A 21474-nucleotide genomic window follows, 5' to 3' on the forward strand; every position below is an offset into this window, starting at 1 on the left:
AATCACACTTCAAAATGTCTAGATTTCTCCACTGATTGTTGATTCAGTCTAGGCTAGGTACCTAACTTCTAATATCTAAAGACAGATGAAATAAGTTGCAACAGTGAGCAGAGAGAAATAAAAGTGAAGACCCTAAACACAAGACTGAGTAAATATAACATCTCTTGAAGCTCAACTTTGATTTCAACTCATAAAGTTCTGTGGTTTCTAGTCAATAATGTTCTCATTATTTTTGCATTCTAGCACAAATCTGGAGCTGAATTGGTGAATATTACTTACAACTGCTTTTCTCAGACATGATCTTTCTTCTACTCACAAGTCTTACCTCCATAATACAAATTGATTCATCAAGGCTTATTTTTGGATTAAACAGGTTTCATATAAATCAATTTTAATCCATTAATATAATAAACTGTGGCAAAGATAAATTGAATTTGACATAGGTGAGACCAATTCCACTCATAACACTTTTTTTTTTTTTTCATAATTAAATCTATTCTTTTTGAATATAAGGATGAAACTTTATGTTTTATCCTACAATTTTAATTTGTTTCTGAAAATGTAAAAGATAAAAGACCTTTTTGTGTGACTGTGTTTGTGTGTGATGATTTATATGCTATGATGCTACAGGGTGGGCAAATCAGAAAAAAAATCTTGGATCTTAATCCTTCAGGGTCAAATCAGGATCCTTTTCTTTACGTTGTAAGCTAATATTCAAAAAAATAGTCTCTTTCAGTTCTGTTATAGCAGTCAATAGATAGCGCTTTTTAACTTGTAGCTCTGGAAATGGGTTTATGCGGTGTGTGTTCGTTCATTCCTGTGGAGCTATATCAGGCATAGAGTTGGCTCAAGGGACCATGTTCTCAGCTGTTACAGAATGACTTCACTATCTTCTGTGGATCTATGCAGATATACACAACTATTTCTTAGCCACTGCAGATCTGCTGAGCATTTCCAGAGTAGCTAAAGTCAGTAACAGAACTCTAATAAAGTCTTCCACAATTAGTGTTTTCTACTCCTACTAAAGATCTAAATCATCATAGCTGAAATAAGGACCAATGCCAAATTTAACGTGACTACAGAAGAAGCAAGGAAAGGATTATGTTGTCTACTACAAATAGAGAGATTGAGAAATCAGAGTCAACAAAGAATCTACATCACCAGCTGTAAACCTTGAAAACAGCCACTGTGTATGACTGTACCCTGTGTTGGATTAAATACAGTTTGTGAGACTTTCATGATCTAGCTCAGCTCCCGCTAATGTTAATGCAACTACCACTACACTGGGACAAGAATTCAAAGAGGATTGCAACTCCAAATTTAGAACCTTAAGGACTTCATGGTAATTAATATGATTTCAATCCTGAGAAAAGGTTCAATGGTTTCTAACTGAGTCAAACAATTCCTTTCCTCAACTTTATTTGCACAAAGAAAAAAATGTCTACCTGACTTTTTTTTTTTTTTTAATTTCAATTTGGAACACTTACTTACTTACAAGGCAATTTTCTTTGAAGATAATTCATCAAGTAAGTGAGAATACATGTTAGAGACTCTCCATCTGGTTCTAGTGTTTCTATACCTGCTCAATCATTATGATGTGACCCTGATACTTAGAAAGAAAACCTAGCATGAAACTGGAGCTTTTAGTTCAAGTGCTTCCCATGTTGAAGACTGCCAGCCTTTGCTCCAAATAAATCGCCTCATCAAGTCCGCAGCTTTGCTTTGATATAATTAGCAGCCTGCCTACAAAAATGTCCAGAACTCACCTAGAAGATGATCTGAACCATAGGTGGCTCTTGGGCTGCTGGTTTTTTGCTTTTGGTTTTCTGTCCTTGTTGCAGAAATAGCAATTAAACACAAGCCAGGGTACATCAAGGCTTTGAGGCTGCTGCTCACCAGACAAACACAAACCAAGGTATCCATGCATAAAAAGAAAATGTTTTTCTTTCCATTTTAAAATCATTTATAACCAAGCAGTGCTTTGATGCTCTCTTTCTAAGAGTGCAGTTTCTCCACTGGATATATAGGAGGACTATCATTAGCTCTTTCTTTTGGTGAAATCATTTATATGTATAAATTGCAGCAATATACAGATAAACTACACCATTTACTAAAAAAAATAATATAAAAGGATATGCCAGACGATCCCACTATTATCACTGCATTTAGCTTTCCCCTAATACTTTGAGTGCTGTCATTAAAACTGGAGCTACAGCAATATTTTAGTCATCTCTGTATCTAGAAGATTTCTCTATTACTTTGTCCATGACCGTTTTCCTTGGATGATTGGTTGACAATATCTAAAGGATAATTTTAGGTCCTGAAGAATTAAACACAGGTCTATTTTTATGAGGTGGGACAGATTGGAAACAGTTTTTTCTCCTTGTTCCAATGAAATTGGAAATGAAAAAATGTGTGTCATATGAGGGACAAGTGTCATGAAGCCCATCTGAATTATACTTCATACCCCACTTTATAGCCTAATGTTCAACTATATCCATTTTTCTGGCAGTATTTCGCCCATCAAAAACAAGTTATTGACACTTATGTCTCGGAAATAAATCAGATCCGGCAGTAAAAGTAAAGAAGGTGGTTTCAGAGAGAGTTGATGATGGGATAGAATAATGTATTTGTTTTTTTCCTCTAGGATATCACTTTAATATCACCCAGAAACAATGGCAGAAAATCATTCCAATTAAATGGTCTTAAAAATGAGATATAAAGCAAATTCAGGTGATCTCATTCTGTCGTGTGTGTCAGAGTAGACACCACAAAACTGAGCAGAAATAGTTTAAATTTAGCTGTCTTAGCATATGTGTACAAGGACTGAGAATGTGGAAATTGGATTTGCTTCACTGGAGTCAATTAAGAAGGACTCTCAACAAGGTAGGGTTGAAGTGCATTGACAGGGCACTGGGAATACTTCTGGTATTGATTGGCACTGGCTTGGGTACAAATAAAGCAAAGCATTCTGGTTTCTGACATTCATTTTCTATAACGGAGAAATTACACTAATGGATAAAATGATAATGAAAAAGGGAATGCAGAGAATAGGAGTTCTCCATGGAGATATATTCCCTTCAGATGTTGTTGAGCTGTAGCTATGCCCTCATTATAAGAGATTTTGCTGCCTAATATACAGGTCCTTTTTTTTTTTTTTTTTTTCTGCCTGTTATACTGACCTGTGCATATAGCTCTGTCTCCTTAACCTCTCATAAGTTCCTAGTTCCTTGCTTATGAAGGCAGAGTTTAATGAGGTCAGCCATTCCTGTCAGTCTCTGGGAGAGAAGCACCTCAAAGCCCCACTTTCTCCTGGTAGTCGATGTCTTTGGTGCTACTTAACATGGGAAGATGTTCATTCATATCTCTGTTCCAGTTGGAGAGTATGCAACAGTTCCCTTCCAATTTGGTCTTTCCTTTTTCTCTGAACCATGTCAGGAGGTAGGAAGGGCTAATAACAATCACCAGAAGAATAAGGTTTGGAAACAAATGCTTTCCTTTTTTTTTTTTTTTTCCTGATCTCTTTGATACTTCTGAGAAGTTGTGTGAAGCATCCTTGGTGTGCATCTTATATTTCAGTTTTGACTAATAAAGTGGACAGTTTCTTCCATTAGGATTTTACTTAATGGTGCAGTACAATGAACCCAAAAGCTCAGCTTCCTCTCTCTGAGTGAAGACAAATGAAGCTGTATGAAACATGTTTGGCAAAAGTGGCTGCTGTGAGAAGCAAAGTCAAAATAATTTCTCCTAAAATAATTTGTTTTCTAATCTCATTAACTGTGGTGGTCTTATGTCTTGTAGCAAGTCTTTTGTTTTATGTCCTTCTCAGGCTTATATTTCTAACTAAAATCTTCACTGCTGTAATTATAAATATGTTATTTGTTGATATCACGGACTATTTATATGTGTTAAATCCATTTAAAATGTTTTGTGTGAAGCCCTCTTGTCCCAAGTTCCAGAGACAAACACAGCATTCTTCTCTTTAGCAGATTATTCTTTCTTATATCAGATCTCATAACTTTGTACTTTATCTTATAGATCTGTTATTTCCTCACGTGAAAAATTCTTCCAGTATACTGATCATTCTTGTCACCTACCAATTAAAACTCTTCTTGCACTGTGAACCACAGACTTTTCTCAGCCATATTAACTTTAGCACAGAAACACTATTTGCTTCAGTGCCCTAGCTCAATATATTCACCCCTGGAAACAGGAAGGCTCAGAATGACTTTTGTGACTGTACCTTTTCATGAATGGTAATAAGATACAATGCCCCTAATGGAACACAAGCTGTAATTTTCCAGAAGTACTGGAGGGAAGGAGCAGGTGCAATCCTAAAATCTATTCTAAGATTAAGTTTGGTGACTTGAATTAATTAGCAGCAAATGAGATTTGACGAATTTGCTAGTCCTATTTCTGCTTTCACTAATCTGCCATAATACCTGGCATATACCTCACAATTGTTTTTGTGGTTTTCTTCAATACATGTCTTTGAGACAAGGTGCTTTATATATGCTTTATGTATTACCAGTTTCTGTCTTTTTTGGGGGGGGGGTGGGGGTGGGGGTGGGGTTGAGGGACATGTGCAGACCGTCTGCTCAAAACATTCAGCTTGGCTATGTCAATATTGACAATATAGATGACTGTCCTCAGCAGGCCATGCTTGACTGTAATCTGTTGATGCAGACACAGACCTGACCCACATAGTTGCCTTTGTGACTTGATCTTGGACCTGCCATGCAACCATATACTTAAATGGTGATTTGGACTCTCGGCTGAACCTGGTTATCATCACAAGACCTGCTCAGGCCACCATACTCAAATACTGTGGGACTGTCCCTTTTGTTGGTGAATCTGCTGTCTCTCTTTGTCAGTCCTGCTGTCACCAGTGGCTTCTGGCTCCTCTTCCCTTACGAAAGAGTGACTCCCTTGTTCTCTGATATTTAAGCACAAAGCAAATTACCTGTCCCAACACAGACAAAGTAGTTGATTTGAAGTGTTCCTGGGATTGAGAGGAGCCCAACAGCATGGACTCTGAATCCCTTTCTGGGGCCAAACAACATAAAGGCTAATGTAATTGTCATTTAAGAATAGTTAGAGAGTCCAGTCTAGACCAAAACAATTTCCTCAATGCCATACAAGACTTAAGCAACTCAGAGATGGCCCTCCTCATTTTCCAAATCCAGGGTTAATGCCTGAATTCTTGGGATGGCCTTTCTACCTAGTCAGAGCAAGTTCAAAAAGATTGATCTGTTTCTTGAGTTCAGTTGCAGTTCATCTGCTGACAGACATAAAGAAGATAGACATCTGCAATACTGAAGTACAAAGATGAATAATAATAATAATAATACAATTAAGGAGAGTGTTAAATTGCATAAGACATCTTTTAAATATTAACTTGGATTGTTTAAAGGGGATGGGTATTAAGGCTTCATTATCATTGAAGGAGATTTTCTTTGTTCTAATGCAGGTGGGTCAAATGTCTTTGATCAAGGAGTAATGACTTGTGAAAAATAAAGGATAGCCTGTTTGTCCAGGTAATTAACACTAATGTGAATATTTTCTGAGTTTGAAGATTGAACTTAATTATTTGAATTTAGTTGTTTAATTCTTGATTCAGATTAGCTTTAAAAAACAAAACAAAATAAACAGACAAAAACAAACAAACAAACAAACCCACAGTATGTTAAAACCTGAGCTATTTGAAGGAGTTAGTCAACATCAAGGTTAAGATCATAAAATCAATGAGTTAGAAAGTCAATGACACTGTTGATCAAGTTTCAGCTTGAACACCTGGGGCACATCTAAAGTTAAAAGATGACAGAAAAACTTTTGCTGACTAAAGGAACTTCAGATCATGTAGTAGCCAAAGACTCCCCCATTTACTTCCGCGAATATTTCCTCTGCACACTGTTAACCTCTTCTCTGTATATTTCGATATCTTTCACAGCTATGGTTTTTCACAGTTGTTCCCAAACCATAGTAGTTATGTAACTTTTGCAAAGAGGTTTTAATCTTGGCCTTGCTGCTGGACTTGACCTGAAGCCTGCTGAAGTCAGCGCTCCAAAGATATCAATGGGTTTCATATCAAAACCTGTTAAACAAAAGTAAACAAATATACGTGGGTATGAAACAGTGAAGGTGACAATTCCGGGAATAAACAATGCCTTTATGGGGCTAATTAAGTGGGCTCTCTGCTTTTCTGTGCATTGTGGGAGTAGAAATAGCTTGACTTGGATGCAGAGAAAATGAACAGATAATGAAGGTGGAGAAGAGAAGCACATAGCAGCAAAAAAGGACATAAATAAAAAGGAAGGTAGAAAAAGCAAGCAGGAAAAGAAAACGATTGCTTGAGGATAGATTTTGGAAACTGAAAGGAAGGAGCAGGAAAAGAACAGGGAAAGACAGAACAAACATACAATGATGTTACAGAATTAGGAATATGTTTATATGAGAGAGTGGACAGCTTTCATCTAGATGCTTTTATAGACTGCATAGACAACTACATTTGAGAATCCAATATAGATTTTCTTTACTGGAAAAAAAAATGAAGTAAACTACATCACTACCAACAACAACAACATAAAAACAACAAACAACCACACCTGGGTTGTGATTCATTTCATGACATAGAGATCAAGTGAATCATATCCTACCCCAGTGGCTATAAAGTGGCTTTGAGTCAGCCCAAAGGAGGATATTCATGTTTCTGTTGCCTAAATCTAGAAGGTGGAGCTACTCATTTATATTCAACTTCTGAAATAGAGAAAACATGGGCAAAATGACAAAGATTGTGCAGGTAACACCATCAGTTTTATTCTAAACTGGGTAGATGTGTCTTCTCATTTTGGTCTAGAGGTGCTGTGTCTGTCCAGAGTCTACAGCGATTGTTGGTCTCAAGAAATGGCACTGGGGTCAAGAATCCTCAGGGATCTGGAAATGGCATTTGAATAAAGCAAGTGGGGCAGCTAGAAGCTATATTAAAGATTCTAACATGTCCCAAATGAGATACACCATGTGCATTTCCCACTCATCCTTTGTAGGATATTTTTTCCCACTCTATAAATACGGAAGGATGTGTACACTAGAAATAGAGAATGACTATTCACATCAAAGAGCAGTTTTGGCCCAAGAATAACTGGGTGTAAAATTCCCATGAGTATATTTATCACGGAAATTTGGAGTAGAACAATAAAATATCAGAGGAGGAAGGTTTTGGAACAGTCCTGCAGTACAACTACTAGAAGCAGAAAAACACCCCCAAAGCCTAATTATTTTTCATATGGAACTTGGTACATTTATTATAGGGATCATAATATGCTTCTGCAATTACTGGGGAAGAAACTTGGAAATGCAGGATATATCTTCCAGTCCAATATCCTTATTTTCATACCTATCTGTCTTCAGAGACAAAGGTAACACCTCCATGATTTCCAATGGAGGCTGTACAACTTCCTTTAGGTGCAGGATTGCACTCATCATATGAACATTATTGGCAATAATATTTTGTCTCCTGTTCCCCCCATGGATACATTTTCAGATTCCAGGAAAAAAAAAAAAAAAGAAAAAGAAAAAGAAAACACACTATTCAATGGGGACCTCTCTTATTCTTTCTTCTGATGTTTGGTTGCTAATTTGCACTTTTCTTACACCCAGAAGCAAATGCCTGTCTGACACAAAATAAAACAAGATTATTCAAGTGTTGTTTGGTTCCTTAGGAAGAAAATAATTTTTGAAAATAAAATGTACTCACTAAACAACCCACCAATGCTCACTGACGTTCTCCATGGTGTGTCTGACAGAGGGAAAATGTAGCACAGTGCAGAACAAAGAGGCATTTTATATGCCTAGCAGAAACTCTTAAAAGTCTTTTTCTTCTTTCTTCCCCTCCCCACCCCCAGGGAATTATCACAGCTCTAATTAAACAAAAACAATCCTCCCCCCCACCCCCCCCAGCCTCCCCCTCCCCAAAAAAGGCAAAAAAAACCCCATGCAAATACTGAGGAACTGTAAATTGTAAATGTTCAGAAAGCAGGGAATAAAAATAAAATATCTTTTCCACTTTTATTTATTGAAATAAATACAAACATCTTTTCTGTTTGAATTAATTTGTTTCCTTACCCTTCATCCTTTCTTCCCAGTTTCAGAATCATTCTTCATTTGACAGATAGTAGCCATGAGATTTATTTATTTATTTATTTATTTTTTAATAGCAGTTTGGAATCTTTGTTTTCAGAGAAGAGGCCCACTAGGCACAATTCAGGACTTGTTATTAAAGACAAACTAACATCCCCCAAAGATTTTCAAACACTTCATGCCAGAATGTGGTATTTTAAAGCATTTCCCATTTCACATAATTGGATGCATGTGGCTTAGAAAGAGAAAGATGGTTTCAGCAAATATAAGAATTAATGCAATTTATTCGAGATGGTCTCACAGGAGAGATATAGATTTTATGCATAATTCCAGGGAAGATAAAAAATGTTGAAATCAGTTAGGATTTCTGTATGTTGCTTCAAGACCACTGACCTAAGCTAAGGTGGTTATTATAGACAAGGATTGAATTTAGAAAAAGTTGTCAAATTAGTATTCAACTTGTATCCAAAATTGAGCACAATTATCATCACTGGGAATAAGTGTTCCATCCTCATACTTTCTTGGGATGCTTTATCAAATAATTAGTAAAACTATTTCTAATGTTTGCATAATAATGAAAAAAGATCTCCATATTTCAGGAAAACAAACAAACAAAAAAAACAAACAAAAAAACACTGTGATTTAAGTTGATTGTAAACTACATTAATGCAGGATATATAAGAATAACTTTTATAAAGCTGATTTCATATTTAAAATCTGTCTCTCAGAAATTTGGGAACCTCAGGTGAAAACACAGCTGGATAGAATCTTTGAGGCCTCGGGAACAAGAAAATGAAGCTGCTTAGATGTGTAATAGTCATCCTCTGCATATGTGTGTTCTGGTCACCATAGCAAATGTGTATCTCCTGCATATTTTCTCTTTTTTCCCTCTATAGGACAAAAGGAAAATTTATGTCCTATATTTCTATAGGACAAAGAAGAAATACCTTTTACTTTAAACCAAAGAAAACAGAAGTGTGGATCATACAGACTTGAAATCCTGGTTTTAATGTTAGTAATAGTTTTGGTATTTATTTCAAGAGATACAGGATTTTTCTCTCTTTTTAATCATTTATGCTAGAAGTATAGAGGTATACTAGTATTTTGACTTTTGGAGTGAAAAGCAAGCATTTTAGTAACTTTAGCCTCACAAACTTTATTATTATTATTTTTATATATATAATATATAATATATAATATATAATATATAATATATAATATATTATATATTATATATTATATTATATATTATATATTATTATATATTATATATATTATATATATTATATTATATATTATATATTATATATATTATATATTATATTATTATTATTAATAATAATAATAATAATTTTTACTGTGAGATATGGTTGTCCCATATTACACATCTGCTATGCTGACTGAAAGAAAAGGTTAACTGCTTATGAGGTTTGAGGAGAACCTATGCCTTCTCTTGAGCTGTGCACAAAACTACATTCTGAGCCACTGATATTGACAGATTGTGGTGATTTTTAACCTGATATTTTAATTCACTTCCAGCTGGAAGTTAAATAATGGAAGCTTTTATGATTTATTTTATATTTGTTATCATTTTTCTTGAGTCCTTTTGTAACTAAAATTGTGATAACAAGGACTTTTTCAATAGCCCAATGATACTATTTTAAATGCTTTCTCCTGGGAGCTTTTTCCATTCCTTGTGGCATCTCATTCATCTTGATTTTGATCCCAGTTCCATCATTATCTGTCTGCAGGGACTGAAATGAACTTAGTCCGGCTTTATGTCCTTGTAAAGAGGAGCAGAGAATGAGTCATTCACTGAGGAAATGTTGAAAAGTAAAGAATCTGAGACAGTGAAGCAGAAAGACACTGTTTTGGTGTGGGTCTCATGGGGACCTGCAGAACCATGAATCACAACCACTTGAGATGCATTTTTGATGTCTCCCCAGCTCATACAGCTATATATTCTTGGTTCTTTGTATCTTGTGGTGAGGAGGTTTGGAGTTTTTAGGTGTTATCAGGTCATATCCATACCAATGTAAGCAAAAAGTTTTGTTTTTTTTTTTAGTTGTTTTTTTTTTTTTTTCAGTGAAAAATATTTCCAGAAAACAGCATGCTTCCAGCAGATGAATCTCTCGCATAATCACAGAATCATAGAATGGTTTGGGTTGGAAGAGACCTTAAAGATCACCTAGTTCCACATACCCTGCAGTAGGTGGGACACCTCCTGGTTGCCCAAAGTGCCACCCAATCTGGTTCTCCATGAACATAGGAAGAAGAATACCTGTGTTTGTACATATTTTTAATCTGTATCACAGCACACTGTAACCTGTAAAAGTTACTATAAAAATTCCCATAGAGACTCCTTATCCCCACCATTTCATCAGTCCCCACTTTGTTCTTCTCTTTCTGCATACATACAAACACATCCTCTCCACCCTCCTCTGGCTGGCAATTATAGGGCTTGGGAAATTCAGTCCATATGATGACATTTTCCTCTTCCAGTTAGAAGCATGGTAGCTGGTCAGCAAGGAGGCTAAGAAGTTTAGCTAGCTGCTAAACTCACATTGAAAACCTTCTTTGTGATTGGGGCACTAGTTTGGATGTCTCTCCTGTACTCATCTGTTGGATTTCATGACACTTGTAGTGACCTTTCATCTTTGAGAAGCATACGTTTCTACCACTTTGGTCTAAATTTCCTGATGAATTCTCACACTGTTGAGCAGAAAGAGAGGTGTGTGGGGGAGATACTACTGGACAGGCTGACAAATGAAGACTGTGATCGTATAAAAATTTCTTTATAAAATAAAATTTCTTTATAAAACAAAACACCCTGGAGGTGTTCGAGACCAGGTTAGATGAGACCCTGAGCAACCTGATCAGGGTGGTATCCCTGCCTATGGTGGGGGGGTTGGAACTAGGTGGTCTTTGAGGTCCCTTTCAACCCATGATTCTACGATTCTATGAAAAAAAGCTAAAAAAACAAACAAACAAGGTATTATGTCAATCATAATATTATCAAAAGAATGTCCAGTTGGGGCAGTATTTAACAAAATTATTTCATACAAATACAAAAGAGGTATTTGGAATCTTAAACCCTACAGAACTACTTATACCCAAGAAAAGAACATCATAAATTCATCCATTAGTAGAGCTTTCATGACGGAATGAATTTCATTCATTGTAGCCATTTACATGAGTAAAAATCTAGATTTAACATAAAATCCAAAAAGAATACAACATAATAGGTGTTTTGTTTTGTTTTGTTTTTATGCTGTCAAAACTTTCAGATTTATAAATATAAAGTCAGATTTGCAAAATGCTCACCAGACATATTTTTTGTTTATACTGGTAACATGCATATACAGAAACTACACTTTCTTAATGTTTGATTTTCTTTAACATAGACACAAACATGTACAAAAATGCATATACATAAAACAAATTACACACATATGTTCAGCATGTAGAAACCTGTATGGACATGAATCCTTCGTCACAATATAGCATTCCTGACACTCAGCTCCTTACTAGAATTATGAGATTCTTCAGAAGACAGAAATAAATAACTGGTCTCTTTTAAGAACAAAGACTGAAGTGAATATATTTAAAAGCTGCACTGTGTTTTGATGTTATTATAGCAATCAAAGTCATAAAATCACAGAAACCAAGTAATAAAGAATGACTTCAAAGCTTAAACTCTCTAACGATGATATTACAACTGCAGCAGTTCATCTGTATTTATGCAATTTATATCATATGCAGATATATATATTCATATCATACTCAAAAGTGTATAATTTATGGGTACACGGTTAAAAATCAGAGAAAGAGATCAGGACACAAACACTAGCCTACACCCAGTGCTATATTACAAAGAACATATGCATATATAAAATATATATATATATGTGTATGTGTAAATTTGTAGGTCAAAAATATCATTGTGTTATTGAAAATTAATCTTCTACACCTACCAGTACTACTTTTCTGCACTTTATTATGATGAGCCATTTCTTAACTTTGTAATCTGGTAGTGAAGACCCTGGAAGTCCTGCTGGGTTTCACTCAAACATTGGCAAGACAGGTGCTGGTGTGTGAAACCAGGAATTCTGCAATTTTTAGCAGTTAGTTCATCAGTTTCCCTGTCTTTGTGGCAAAGAAGATATACTTTCTCAGCATGTAAGTTATCAAAGGTATGGGCATCACACTATTTGTCTGCCTCTGTAAAGCTTGACATTGGTGGTGGTTTCATCTGATGCTAATATTACTACTATTAAAAGATTTCCCTTGGGTAATGAATTTTATTTTTTTATTATTTTTTTTTCCTGTCTCTCCTGTGAAAGACTATGAACATTTATGTTTGTTGCATGAATTTATCACAATAAAAACATATTTTCCAAAATCTGTTTCCAAAGCCTGGAAAGCAACTAAGTCAAAGTCACTGTCATTAAAATGTTGCCTGATTATCAGCATTGTTTAATTTCTGGATTGGATAATTTTCTGCAATCTGTATGATTCCTGGGTACTAAGTGTGGAACTAGATTTGCAGGTTACAGTGACCCCAAAGGCAGAAGCTAGATAACGTGCTGGCTTCAGCAGCAAAGGCAGATGGTGGATCTCCCATTCTTCCAATGCACACCTGCAGCTTGTAGTGATCATTCATTTTTTTTCTTATTCAGATTTTCTTATCCAGATGTTTTTCTTATCCAGATGCTTGTATGACTGCTCAGTGAATTTACCAATATCCATCTGACAATATGAGATATCTGCTTGAACTGATTTGAAGGTAAGGACAAGGGGGACAGGAGTTAGTTGCTAGACACATTTGAAAACTCTGGAGTATCAGAAGTCCAAAACAATGTCTCTCAACATCTGTCCTTCAAACTGAGATTTTGATGATCAGACAAACTGTCTGGCTTCCACTGTTGCTGTTCACTGATCTAGTTGTTATATTTGGTTTACAGCTCTCAGGTTGCTATAGGAAGACAACTGGTATTATGCTGATTTTACTAGTAATCAGATATTCCACATAGAATAGTCAAATAATAAGAAAATAGTAAGATAGTTCTCCCAGCAAACTGTACAAAAGTGAGGGTGGCAGTGTTGCATTTTTTCACAAAATGACTTATGACAATGTAAAATTTAGGCACAGGGAAATGCAGACTCACAATTGCCCCTGTGTTGAAATCTATTTTGATTGCTGATATGTCACTCTAAATGTATTACTAATTTATTCCCTATTAACTGGGGGAAAAGCACTGTCAGCTTTTCACTATTAGTTCAATCATTGTTTTATTAAATTAATAGTAATTAAGTACTTTTCAGATTCCTGATGACTGTTAGAACCAGATATCTATGACAGGTCATTAGTTATAGAGTAGAATGGTCAGGCACTAATATTAAGCAATGAGATTGTTTATTCACGCACTGCAGAGGTTAGAATTAATAATCATGCTAAATTGAATCTAATGAATAATTCATTTAAAAAAAATCCCAAACAATTTGCTATAGCTACCAGAAGAGATGTATTTTTAAGAAACAAGGGCCAAGTTTCCCTTCGCTTCACCTAGGTGTAGTAATCAGAAATAAGCCTGCTTGCTGGCAGGCAGAGGCTTAGGAAAAAGAGAATGCTGAAAGAAACTTAGGATGACATAAAGCAGAAAAGTTGTTACATGCTTGTAACATAGATGTGTTATAGCAGAAAATAAATAAATAACATACACCAGTGCAATTTTGGGAGGCATTAAATCAAAGAGCCAGAGAAGATTAGTATGCTGTTGTTAAGTACTCATGAGAACATAGCTGAGATACCTGTTTGAGGCCTGTACTTACAGTTAAATAAATAAATAAATAAATAAATAATCAATCAGTTTAGATGGTATTATTAGGTACCAGAGGAAAACCAGTTATTTGGAGATCATGTAACTGCACAGAAAATAAAATAAAATAAAATAAAATAAAATAAAATAAAATAAAATAAAATAAAATAAAATAAAATAAAATAAAATAAAATAAAATAAAATAAAATAAAATAAAATAAAATAAAAAAACAGGGGACGGGGATACTTTTAAAGAGGAAGATGTGATTTTCTTCAAAATCATTTCTTGGCGGTCTGTGTTTACATTTCTGGAAAGTCAAAGCCTACTGAGTTTATCAATACTGTTTTCAACTGTTTGTATTTGGGCTGCGTGTTGCCTCAGCTGCCTCTACAGAAAGATTAGCCCTTAGAGAAAAGGGAAAGAAATAGTAGCATGGCCTCATGTTTGCACAAAAAGATTGCAGCTCTCTTCCAAAATTTCACTGATAACTTTTGGACAATATCTCTGTTGTATATAAACTCTGTGTAGAATTGGAATAGTAATAGTTGTCTTTCTATATCAACATGAGAGCTGTGAACCAAATACAACAGCTAGGTCTGTGAACAGCAACAGTGCTCAGGCATGATTTGACTGCAACTCTGGCAGTCAGTCATCTATAGGTCCACACTGGCACAAAGGCTTGTACATGGAAGAAACTGATCCAACAAAAAGCTGAGTCTCTCTTAGTCATGGGATGCTCAGCCCAGCCATGTTCTGCAATGGAGCAATGGGATGACCTGAGCATCTCCTCGCCTTTTACTGAAAAGCAAACTGATGCATGCTGTTCACTATTTCAGAGACAGGCAGTAAGAATCTACATGCCTTTTTTTTTTTTTTTTTTTTGGTTAATTTCAGCAAAACCGATTACATTTCCCCATTCAGAAACAAATCAGCACAACACCTGGGTGGGTTGCAAAAGCATTTTCTAAACACTGCTGTCACCATATCTTCACTATTCATTTGTGTATTAAGCTTCTAATTTTGAGTGCTAGCAAGAGGTTTCTCAAAGTTCACATAGTGTAATTGTTACCTAAGGCTGGGAGATTCTGCTTTGCTTTCTAGGTTATTTAGCTGCAGATAATTTATGAGATTGCTGAGGAGGTTGAAAATTGTTTCACCTCTCACTTGTTCATGCTCACACTGGTTTTAGAACAGATGGGAGAGAATTTTGCAGTCGTGAATGTTTGATTCATGCCGCCTGGCTGACTCCCATCACTTGATGAAGACAAAAGCCAGAAGGCTGGAGAGGAGCTTCAGTTTTTTTCAGTCTTAGAGTTGGTTTGACAGATATACAGTCTTAAAGCATAAAAGTAGTTCCTTAATTCAGTGCTTTGTCTGCTTTTCTTACTTACATGAGGTCACATTGGTGAAGCTGTATAGCATTTCTCAGGTCTACACAGAGCTATGGAAGTGAAACTAGTAGGAGTGGTTTTGGTGATAACTGTGTAAGAGAGATTGGCACTGGTCCTGAGATTTGCCAGTGACTCAATCTCGTTTTGTTTTGTTTTGTTTTTCTTAGCTCCTATTGTCTTAATGGTCTAGAAGTGCCAAGTAGATGGCCCATGAATAAGACTTATGTATACCATTGTAAAAGAGTGTTTTTGTTGTTGTTGGTTTTTGTTTTTTTTTTTTTTCGGTGTAAGGACATCATATTTGGACCTGAGTTTTGATCCTTTCTCTGGTGAATAATATCTGACACTGGTCAACTCACTCAACTCACTTAGGACTAGACATAATCTATTTTACATTGTTGTGTCTTTGTCTCAGATACATCCTTGCTATCCTTGTGAACTTGATTAACTAAAGGATTTTTATGTCATAGCTGAACCCACCCAATGACCAACCCTGCTAAAGGTGAAGATCTGCCCTCAGCCTTCTTGCCATCAGCCACATAGTTTTGCTGCTTCCTTTTTGCTATTAATGGCATTTATTTGATCCTATGTTCAGTACGAAAACAATGTTTATTGTTGGGGGCGGGGGGGGGGGGTTGTTTTTTTTTCCTGTTGTTTTGTTTTGTTGTATTTTATTGGGGGGGGGGGGGAGGAAGAGTTTTTTGTTTTCATTAGGGTTAATTTTCTAAGATTTAGCTTCCAAAGGTGATTCACAAAGGGAAGGGTAGGAGGTCAGGAGAGCAGCACACAAAATGCAAGGGAAGCATTTAGCCAGAGGCAAGAGATAAAGGAAGTAGAGGATGTGATTGGCACTTTTGGTGACAGGTATCGATATAACTGTCTTACCTATAACAAGAAATCTCTGAATTACCTGATTTAGCAAAATTCCTTTTCTTTGCATGATGAGATAGCAGCACCTCCAAAAGGGTTGATTCAGATCTCAGATTGTCAAAAACTTTTTCCTTACAGACTCCAAGGGAGCCCATCTGAACTCTTAACTAGGCACTTCAGTTGAAAGTCTGAAGTTAGCTGAGATCTGGGCCTTTGTCACCAAAGGGAAGTCAAAAAGGGATGGGAAACCACTAAGAAAGCCATTACTGTCTGCTTCAAGGATCTTTTGTGAAAGCAGTTGCATTTTGAGTAGATAGTAAAACCTATTTTTTTTTTTTTTTTTTTTAATATGTGGCTCCATTGACTGGAAAGATAAATGGTAAAACATTTCAAGAGATTAGAGATCAGAGGCATTTTGACGTTAATTCTCCTTTCTTGGAGCTAACCTGTAAGCTGTCTGTGCCAGAGCTCCCCATCTGAAAAATGGTGCCAAGTGGCATCTTTCCATGTTGAAGGAAAGATGAATATGTAAGGGTATGGGAAGGACAGCATCTGATCCTTCACAGTAACAGGTCAAGGACCTTTTCCAGTGCAGCAATGGGTAATTAGAAAGGGAAGAAGTGATGGGAACCAAACCAGGTCAGTTGTACTAATTGATAAGGAAAGAGACAGAATGTGGGAAAGTAGGTTCAAGCAAGGTTGTCTGAGAACAAGATATCTGGATCAAAATGATAAGAAGTAAAGAAGACGGAACAATAAGAAAAATGCTGAGAAACAGACCTGACAAAGCAAAAATGGAGACGATGACAAGAAGCAAATCTCCCAGTCACACTGGTTGATGAGCTATCAAACTATGGGCACCACTTCCAGGAAGATCAACCTCAACTTTGCACGTGGCGTTGGTGGGGGATAGATGTAGACAGGGAGAGTGCAGATCCCATTGGGGAGAAGGAGGAAATAAAACAGGTGGTATGGGTAGAAAAGGGCTGCTCACAAATAAAACTGGGCTGGTCAGTGCACTTCTCCGTCTGAGCCCTGCACCTGATCACCACACTCTGTCCTATCTTCTTATATTTCCTCATTAAATCTTAACTCTCTCTGCTTATTTGTACTCTCTCTCCTGTGTGTATGTGTGCTGAAGGACTGTGTGCCAGCTACTGGTGAGGCCTGGGGGTGTGTGTGAGTGAACTGTGGGCCGACTACTGGAGTCAGGCTGGGAGGGCAGGCCCTGGCCTGTGGTGCCAGCTGCTGGAGCCAGTGGTGTCCTGGCGTCAGTAGCTGGGGGGCCACATCTCTCTGGATCTGAAAGGGCCCTACAGACTTTAAGCCCAGCGTGTCAGCTGCTGGGGGTCCAGTGTGAGTGAAGTTGGTGCCAGCTGCTGGAGTCAGGCCAAGGGTGTAGGCCTGTAGTTACTGCGGTGCCAGCTGCTGGAGCCAGTGGGGTCCTGGCTTCAGCTACTGGAGCAAGCAGGGCCTTCTACCTCCAGGCACAGGGTGGGAGTGATGTGTGTTCCCAAACCAGCTACTGGGGGGGGATCAGCGTGATGGAGGCGAGTGAAGGGCTGTGTGAATGTGTTTCTGCTTGTGAACCTAGAGAGTGCTGTTTTCTGCCTTCACTGCTGAATTTTTGTCTCTACCAGCCAGAGACAAAAGGGTCTTTTGTCTATGTTTTGCGCAAGTCCTGTGTGGAAGTGCCATTGAAGGCAGCCCTTGGCCAGGGCAGCCTGTGTGACTGACCATGTCCTGTCTCTGTGTATGCATGTGTGTATCTGGGACATGCGCTCAGCTTTGCTACCAGCTGAACCTGCAAAGAAGAAGGTGGCAGCCATGTCCCCCAGCCTGGGCAGAGATCCCAGGTCCTTGGGCCTCAGTGGTGCTGGGCTGGAGTGGCTGGGAGGAGGTGGCCATTCTCTGCACCTCACTTAACGGAATACGACAACAGCACTGAAATACATATCCTTCAGTTATTACTGAAGGAATAGAAAGAGAAAAGAAGGAGAGGAAGGAATGGAAAGCTTTTATATCTATTTGTCTGTCTAGCAGCTGTATTTCCAGAAGTGGTCAGGATTTGCTCTTTCCTTTATGATATTTGAGAATCCCCCATCTGCTGGGATCTTGCAACAGCTGCCTCTTTAATGCTTCTGTATCCCATTTCCCCATTTGTAAAATAGAGATTGTAAAACTCATTTTGTCTGGCTGAGCTGATCAGACAGAAAGCACTTCAGGGCAAGGACCATCTTTTACCGTAGAAGAGTATCATATAGGAAAGGTAATAAAAAAGTATCCATCCAAATTGTTTTTAATAGAAAATTGTGTTTTCAACAGAGGATATAGGCATACAAATCAATTACTATATATTGTAGAAAAGTTATTATAAAACTTGCCCAACATCCCCTTGAGGCTCAGTTCTATGGTTACTTGATGTGAGGTAGGTTAAGTTATGTACTGTCATTTCTGCTTCTCAGTTTCCCTGTTACCTTTAATGAGTATGTAAAAAATAAAAAAAAATGGTGCAGTTGCAAGGCTTCATTCATTCTTGTGGAACACCTTGAGCTCCTCTAGGTGTTTCTGAAAAACTTGATTGTTCTGACATGCAAACAATCAAAAGTTGAGGAGCAGGAATCTCTCCCTTTAAACACATTTGACTTACAAGCTCTATAACTTTCAAACAAGATTAGTATTATCAATAAATCACCAGGTTCACAGATGAGAAACACGACAGAATGCCTTGTTGCTGAGGCATATATAATGACAATAGGTGCCTTAGCAACAGTTATAACTGTGCTGCAACAGATTGTGCCCTAAAGCAGAAAATATCCTGCACACAAGAGGTTGTTCAGGTCTAGGAAAAATTAAAAACTTTAGTTATCATTGTTAGTGTTTTCAGGGTAGAGAGATAAAGAGAGCAAGAGCAGGAAGAGTGGAACTGAGGGAAGGGGAAAAGGATTGGGGAGAAATTGCAAAGCTCCCAAGTTTTAAGACAGTTCAACCAGCTGTCGAGTAGCCAGGCAGAACAAAGTAGAGCACATTTTGGGAGAAAAGCTTTGCTGTACATAATCATGAGGGTAACCGTGGGTTCAGTGATCTCACACACTGGAAAGTCCTAATGACACGTATCTTGTCCTGTGAGTCAGTTCTCTGACAGCTCGCTCTTTTCTCATACATTCTTGCTGTATCCCAGGGCATACCTACTTTTCTGGATTGCTTCATCTGAAGTCAATGAGAACCTGTGTGTGCCAGATACACTCTGAAAGGTTGATTTGCCACCAGTTTTACTGGTGCAGCTCCAAGGAGCAACACAGGAGGAAAAGAGGAGAAAAAAAGGGGGGGGGGGGGGGGGGAGAGAGAAAAACTCAGAAACACATAATTATTCATATATAATGTTATACAAACAAGCTACCATAACAATTTGAGAAGGCAGAAAGACCTGCAGGAGGGCTGCAGGAGGCTCTGGAAGGTGAAGGTGGGAAAGCAACGTGAACTGTGGAATATCACAATTGTCACTTCCTTTTCAGCTGCCCCAGGAGATGGTGAGACAGCAGGGTAATAATTGCTATCTGCATATTCAAAGCAGCTATCCTTTCTCAACCCCATGGATGCAGTGCTGAATCATGAGTAATTTCTGCACTCATTCTTCTCCCATTACATTCAGTGGAAATTTACTGAACCACACAAGTTTGGCCTTAATGAAACAAAGCCCCATCCCTGGATTTCTCCTTGATGTGGAGAAAGTTGCTTCATGTGGATCATTCCTAGGTTTCCTCATCTGTTTCCTCCCTCTGGGACTTCAATGAATGTATTGTTCAAGATGAGCCGTAATTTTACAGACTGAGTAAGCAGCTTTACACTTTTCATTTTCTTTAGGGTTTCAGTACCAAAATGGGGCTGGAGGGGATTGCTGCTGCTTCATTCTAACCCTGGAAAGTGGGAAGATTGTTCAAATTATCTCATCTTCCAGAAAGTTTCCAGTGTGGTACAACAGCACAGGCAAGCCAATAGGTCTAGGTCTTTCCTGTATTTTCAGTTGCCTGTCATGAGCCAAGTCTCAGCTTGCTGCTCTATCCAGATGGCATCATTGCTCAGCGAGGAATTTCCATCATAAGACGTGATGATACAGATCTGGGTATCACTGGTGTAATAATAACAGCCTTCACCAGGCTGCCATATCAATTCTCCAAGTGGTATCACACAAAAAAGAGCAAAGCTAACACAAATAACTCCTGTGGGACCCTGGACCCTCAGGGCAGATGAGAAATTACCCTCATCTCTGCTTCGACATCCTACATTGCCTGCACTCCATGGATCTGTGCTGTTCCAAGCCTTTTTCTCATCACGTGTCATGGCAGGAAGAGCAGCTGGAGATGATGGTGAAAACTGTTATGAATATGTTAAGAGAGAAAAACAACCCTGTTATGAGTTTTGTAGCTTGGTTTTGGATTGCAGCTTTTCTTTCTGAATGCCTGGAATAGAAAGGGAATCCCAAAAATGCCCACAAATGGCATCTCATCCTCAAATAACATCAGCTTTCAAAAACAGAAGTCCTGCCCTACCCATATAGTGAAATAATCTGATATTTTTCAAAACTGGAGCACCAGGGGGCAGCTTCCCTAAGGACTACCATTATTAGTATTTTCATTTGTAAACAGGTTTTGGATAAAGCACTTTACACTTGAAAAAAAATATTTCTCTTTGCCCCTTTCAGCTAGCCTGAGCAGGGGCTCCTGACAGCCTCACTCTGTTCCCCTGACTCATCTTCAGTGGGCTTAAGATACACTGCAGAGCCCAGTGAAGACAGCAAATACGCTGGAGACATTCGTGACGTTTAGATCCTGACTCACTCTTTAAAAGTCATTGGTAATATGTTGCATGGACAAACTGTAAATGAAAACACTCTCTAGCTTGATTGCATAAAAGAAACCATGAGGAGGCTGCAGGTGTTGTCCATATTTGCATGCAAGAATGCAGTAGGTACTCTGAGAGGGGCAAGAGGAAAACTTTTTGTTCTCCTTCATCAACATGGTGGCTTTATGCACATTTGAGTAATATTTCTTTGCATTATAAAAATATTTTTTGTCTGAAGAGAAAGCTTTTTACCTCTTAAAGGTCTTTTTATTTATTTATTTATTTATTACTAACAAGCATCGGAACGTTGCCATCTTAATATATATAATATACTCTAATTAGACTCTAATTTTATGCAAATGCATCATAAGTTTTTAATCTGTCTTCTTTTCTGACTTCCCACTTCTACCAGATG

General features: G+C 37.6%; 1 long non-coding RNA gene across 1 annotated transcript; it reads right to left on the bottom strand.

Annotated features, from left to right (window-relative positions):
• Positions 1–5682: 5682 nt before the first annotated feature.
• LOC308191422 lies at positions 5683–8574 on the bottom strand. Its single transcript, XR_013947972.1, has 2 exons — positions 7766–8574; positions 5683–6094 (listed from the first exon to the last, which is right to left on the bottom strand). It is a non-coding gene; the product is annotated as an uncharacterized lncRNA (long non-coding RNA).
• Between the last annotated feature and the right edge of the window lie 12900 nt (positions 8575–21474).

This window comes from Anser brachyrhynchus (genome assembly GCF_964034855.1).
Source record: "Anser brachyrhynchus genome assembly, chromosome: 3".
NCBI lineage: Eukaryota > Metazoa > Chordata > Aves > Anseriformes > Anatidae > Anser > Anser brachyrhynchus.